The 6,356-nt window shown below is 45.1% G+C and overlaps 1 long non-coding RNA gene across 1 annotated transcript in view; it reads left to right on the top strand.

Annotated features, from left to right (window-relative positions):
• LOC147020982 (uncharacterized) overlaps nt 1-3,951 on the top strand; it is a 4,158-nt gene extending 207 nt beyond the window's left edge. Inside the window, exon 2 of the long non-coding RNA XR_015060691.1 lies at nt 3,824-3,951. This is a non-coding gene — a long non-coding RNA (uncharacterized LOC147020982). The remainder of the gene's footprint in view (nt 1-3,823) is intronic.
• The last annotated feature ends 2,405 nt before the right edge of the window (nt 3,952-6,356 follow it).

Below are 6,356 nucleotides of genomic sequence, written 5' to 3'. Positions count from 1 at the left end.
TTCCACAGCAACTCTGCAACTCCCCCGGCAATCGCGGTCATTTCATTTCATGTACGCACGAAGGAGTGATGAGAGAGAGAGAGAGAGAGAGAGAGAGAGAGAGAGAGAGAGAGAGAGAGAGAGAGAGAGAGAGAGAGAGAGAGAGAGAGAGAGAGAGAGAGAGAGAGAGAGAGAGAGAGAGAGAGAGAGAGAGAGAGAGAGAGAGAGAGAGATATATATATATATATATATATATATATATATATATATATATATATATATATAATAAAAATAAAAAAAACAGAGGGGATTGTTGTGAAGAGGAGGAAGTTTGGTAAGAAATGGGACTCGGGGAAATGGGGGAGATGAGATGGGAAGATGGGAAAGGGTCAACATTTCTGCATGTTTGAATACATGATAAATAGACTGCCTCGTACAAAATCCTCATGTGATTCTGATGATAACGGACGTTTGTTTGTATGGGTGACCATTACATGGTCATTCTGGTGGTTGGACATGAACAACAGGTGTTTTTGTGTACCTGTTACATGTGGGACCAAGGACATTAGGAGGCATCGGTCGACTTTTTACATTCAACGAAAAACTCGTTTTTTAAAGTCCAGCGGGTCTTCGTCTGCAGATGAATAACAAAAACTACAAGGACGTTTAAGTGGGCAGTAGATAAACCAGCACAATAGGTGGTGTTTGAATCGGGGTTTCCAGCATCGTGAGTGCTCAGATGGGAATGCCAAACACACCTGATTTATGGATTTAACGCCCTACCTACAGCAAGGTACTTTAACATTTCTATAAATTTACGCAATATATACTGAAGAGATTATTCAACTTAAAGCAAAGACAATAGTTCCATGCTGACAAGTCTCAGTTACCTGTAAAGGAACAAACGGAGCTGGTTTATTGTATACAAGGTCAAGGCTCATGGAAGAGCGAGAACACTGGACGTATCAGGATGCAACAGAACAAAAGGAAGAGTCGAGAGAGAGAGAGAGAGAGAGAGAGAGAGAGAGAGAGAGAGAGAGAGAGAGAGAGAGAGAGAGAGAGAGAGAGAGAGAGAGAGAGAGAGAGAGAGAGAGAGAGAGAGAGAGAGAGAGAGAGAGAGAGAGAGAGAGATATGGGGGGGACATGAAGGATAAAATAAAGGGAAACTTGGACAAATAGGGGATGTGGGGAGGAAAGAGGAGTAGGGGAGGATGCACGGGATTTAATTATTTCAATTATTCAATTATTAATAAAGCAGGAGGTTGTTTGTTGAGACGGCAGAGCAGGATATTACGAAATGGATTGCTACTATCGCCATCCATTCGTCTCGAAGGATGTTGGTACATGCTTCAGCTTGGGTTGAGGTTTCTACAACAACACCATGTGACCCATCATAAACTGACGCAGCCTCTGCATTGGTGACCAAATGTATGACACTGCAGGGAAATGTCAACAGGTGCTGGGTGATGGCAGATGAACGTCTTCAACTCTTGCTGCTTTACGTTATAGTTCTACAGACTGAGCACCTGTGCTCAATACTCTTCTCCAGACAACACGTTTTGATGTAGTTTTCTCCCAGTTTGTGGATACTCAAAAAGCCTGCACGTTGCCTTTGCAGAGTTTTTGAACTCTGGTATTTTAACCGGCTAAGGAGAATCTGACAGCTCGCCATGTTACCCATCTTTTGGTATCTGTCCATCATCCAGACTGCTCACACACGTGACCAAGCCACCACAGTAACCTTTGTCCAAGGATCGTGAACAACTAGAATGCAGGTGCAGTCGACAGCCATCTTGGTAGCAACTGTCAGTTTGATGTTGGACCAAACATGATCAATAGCGACCAAAAGTAGTGGCTACCTCTCCAATGCGGACATCCAGTAATGCATCAAGGCCCAAGCTGCCAGTTACTGTTGAGCCCAGGTAGCAAAGTTTTTTGCGACTGTCAAGTGGGAAAAATGTACTTGGCCTTCAGGAGGCTAGTCAGATCATTGTGCCGTGACGATAGTGCTTTACGAGCTGATGGATTAAAAGATTGAAGGCAAGTCCAAGATGAGACAGGGATCTTTGCTTTGCCGAGTACCAACCAAATTTTGAAAGAAAATTGTTTAAATCACCCTTTAAAGCCAAACCAACAACAATAAAACTCCTTCACTGTTGTGGGACCAGGAACCACGTGCCACACCAGCTACGTGGTTCCCGACCAAGTGGATGTCTGCCACACACCATCCTGCCTGTGATCCACACGAAGCAGATTATGGAGTCAGTTAGGACGTTTGGTTATTAAAAAGCACTCTTCCGGCTTTGGGCAGGCTGACAAAGCGGATCAGGTTCACGGGGCAATAGCAGTTGTGACGCATGGATTCTGGGTTCCACAACAGTGAAGGGGTCTTGTGGTAAATTTAATAACTCGTATGTAGTGCGGCCAACTTATTTGGAGCAGAGCGTGAGGATGGGGGAGCATCTGTGGAGCACCGGTCGAGCGTCAAGGTGGTGGATGATGATGAAGATGACCGACCCATCGAAATGGGTTAATAAATGGTGAGCAGGTCCATAAAATGGAGAATGCATTATTCTTGAATAAAACTGCAGTATAATCTATTCCTATAAAGGGGGTTTTCGTGAGAAGCAGCATCCACATTGTCAGTCTGCACAAAGCTGGAAGAGCTGTTAATAAGCCAAACCAGCAGTCTTCACACTTGTTTCTTCAACCGCTTTTGTTGCTCACAGCTGTTCATACTCCAAACTACATCGTGGTGTCACTTCCTGCAGGCCTCTGAAGCCAAACTAGTTGGTAATCCATTTAAACTTGATGGATTACCAACTATTATAAATTATTCCCCATTTATTATTATTTTTAATAATTATTATTTTTTTTATTTTTTAAAACAATTATTCCCCTCATTTAGTGAGTCCCACTACTTTAGTGGATGCCATTTCACACAAAATATTTGACTATTATAAATTATTACCAACTATTATGAATTATTCCCTCTTAATTATTATTTTTATTATTATTAAAAAATATATATTCCCCTCAAAATAAGTCCTACTACTTCAATGGATGCCATTTCACACAAAATATTTGACCTTGAGTGTGTAATTTTAGAATGGCACAAAGTGGATGCGTCCTGGAAGGTGATATCGTCAAGTGCAATGGATAAAGAGCATTGCTAGAATCCCCTACTACCACTTCCTTATGGTTCATATTATTTCCACCTTCTTGGTTTTTTTTGGCCTGAGTCATTCACGAACTGGTTTGCCAGGCTATGCATGCTTGTCTGCCACCATCTTGATTTGCAACTCATGCATTCAAGCGAAAAAAGCATGATTAAGGGGATTTGCTGTCCAACGTGAGTATTTGGGAGGGATTTTGCCTGTGATGTCACGATCTTTGGACAAATGAGGTTCTCTACCTTGCATTTTATTAACAGGTTTGTCTCACTTTAAAGCAGTTCTTGACACAGGTATCAGAATTAGACCAGCTCCACTTTTGAGAGTGTCCGAATCGAAAATCCAAAAAGTGTCTCTTTCTGCACCACTCTCCTCCATTTAGATGCTCAAAAACAAGTATAATGTACATATATTGTGCAAATAAAAGTCAAATTTGAACATTGATATGTCAGTGTGCACACCTTTATTTATTTATACTTATTATAAGGAAAAAAAAACCTCCCAAAAAGGTAAAAGACAACAATGTCTTTGGGTTACATTTGATAACTGCTACAGAAATCATTCATTCAACAGTTATAACCCACAGGGTGGCCACAATGTCTTGTCACCCCTTGTAAAAATTGTGATATTGCCTTTGTGTGCAGAGTGTTAATTTGTTTCCTTTTTTTCAGATTGAGTGAACATAACCATGGGTGAAACAAGCAATTACACCACTGAGCAATGGATTGTTGTCAGTGGGTTCACGAATGTCTACAAACAGGGAAAACAATGGAAGAGGTGTGCATTGACTTCTCGCAATGATTCCGCCAATAATTCCTTTGGGGCTTCATAAAAGAGATTGTTCCACAGCAGTGCTACAAAACCAATGACGACCTTAAACAAGTGGTGATACCTTCTTTTAATCACACTCGAGGGGGTAACTGGCGAAAAATTAACTTACACCCTTTAAAAATCATGCCAATAAATTATTGAAATATCAGCTGCTTTTTTTCATATCCTTTTCTCACCTGTGTTGCAATTAGAGCGAAAGTTGGTGTATAATAAGAAATACTGTTTCATATGGCAATATATTACTCTTATATGAATAAGATGTAAATGTTGAAAAAAGTTTGACTATAGCAAATGGAATGTAAAAAAAAAGTATTGAATATAGCGAATGGAAATCAGGTCAGGTATGGGAGCATGTGCCAGAACAGCGCGTCGCTGCGTCCACTTTCCGCCGGTACTCCAGGGGCCTCCGTCTGGCCATCCCCCAGGCAGATGCCAGGCCCATCCCCATCTCCTTGAGATGATGGTCAACCTGCTGCAACCATGAGGCACGTGGTCGGCCCACTGGCCTCCTCCACTCATGAGACTCCCTCGCTGAGAGAATCTGGTGAGCAGGATCAGCGTCAGGAAAACGAGCCACATGTCCATACAGCCGCAGCTGACGCTCACGGACTATGCAGGTAACAAATCTCATCCGAGTCTCTCTCAGCAACCGCTCGTTGGACACAAAATCCGACCAGCGATAGCCAAGGATTCTCCGAAGAGACCTGGTACCAAAGGAATTAAGTCTCCGTCTCAGATCCTTGGTCAAAGTCCAAGTCTCGCACCCATAGAGCAAGACTGGAAGTACCAAGGACCTGAAGACTCGGACTTTCGTCCTCCCGCACAGGTACCGGCAGCGCCACACCCCATGATCCAGTGAATCCATGACTCCCCAGGCCCGACCCAGACGTCTGTTGACCTCCGGCTCACAACCTGCGGAGACATGAATATCACTGCCAAGGTAAGTGAATCTATCCACGACCTCAACATCCTCACCACAAACAGACACAGACAGGACAGCAGCATCCAAGATGTCACCGAAAGCCTGGATCTTTGTTTTGACCCAAGAAATCCGTAATCCCAACGGCTCCGACTCCTCATTCAGCACCTCGAGGGCCCCCAAGAGGATGTCTAAAGTCTCCGCAAAGATGACTGCATCATCTGCAAAATCAAGGTCCGAGATCTTGACATTGCCAAACGATGCACCGCAACTTGATCTCTCCGACATCCTCCCAAAAATCCAGTCCATACAAGTGCTGAAAAGTGTGGGGGCAAGTACACATCCCTGACGAACTCCAGTAACAACTGGAAATAAGTCAGAGGCGGTACCACCACACTTCACAGCACTCTCAGTACCAGAGTAGAGTTCAGACATCAGATCGATCAGTTTCGGTGGCACCCCGCGAAGACCAAGAATCCTCCAGAGGACATCCCGATTCACTGAATCGAACGCTTTACAGAGATCAACATAGGCTGCAAGCAGCCCTGCCGAAACTCTCGTCTGCGTTCAATGAGGACACGAAGAGCAAGGATACGGTCAATCGTTGACCTCTTTGGTGTAAAGCCTGACTGCTCTGGACGCTGGTGCTCAAGCAGATGGTGGCGAACCCTATCAAGAATTATCCGAGCAAAGACCTTGCCCGGCACTGAGAGCAGCGTCACCCCTCGGTAGTTGTTGCAGTCTTGGCGATCACCCTTCCCTTTCCAGAGAGGGACAACAAGGCCCCTCTTCCAGTCAGTTGGGATGATGCCTGTGTTCCAGGCAGAGCACAAAACTGCATGCAACGACACGAGTGCAGCATTTCCACCAGCCTTGAGAAGTTCAGCATGGATGCCACAGATCCCTGGAGCTTTGCCCCGTTTCAACTGGTTCACCGCAGCCCGTGTTTCCACAAGCGATGGTGGACCACAGTTGATTCGAGGGTCAGCAACAGGGATTGTAACACCCTTGACGTCCAACTCGACAGCTGGGGGATCAGCCTGGTACAACCGCTCAAAGTAACCGGCCCAGCGGGCCTTCACTTCAGACTCCTCTGTCAAGAGCCTACCACTCTCTGCTCGAACTGCAGTGCTCCGAGGGATGGGCTTGGATGAACGTAATGCGCGAATTCCCCTCTGTAAGCGGGACGAGAATCACCTGTCCACAGGTGATGCTCTACCCCCTCACAGATTCCTCGCACATAGGCCTCCTTGTCCACCCTCAGTGCACGTACAGTTTTACGCCTCAGCTCCCTGAACAGCTCAGCTCTGCCATTCAGCCTGGCCCTGCGACTCTGGTCAATGGTATCCAGTGTCCCTTGAGAGACAAAATTCTTCTTTGCCCTGCGGTGAACTCCAAGGCATCCACCGGCAACATCAAGGACGGTGGTCTTGAAGGTGCTCCACAACTCTTCA

This window comes from Eptatretus burgeri, chromosome 8 (assembly GCF_056783735.1).
Source record: "Eptatretus burgeri isolate ZD-2024b chromosome 8, Ebu_testis_v1, whole genome shotgun sequence".
In the NCBI taxonomy this organism is placed as follows: domain Eukaryota; kingdom Metazoa; phylum Chordata; class Myxini; order Myxiniformes; family Myxinidae; genus Eptatretus; species Eptatretus burgeri.
The sequence above is the reverse complement of the archived record's forward strand: the minus strand, read 5'-3'. Positions and strand labels throughout refer to the sequence as shown.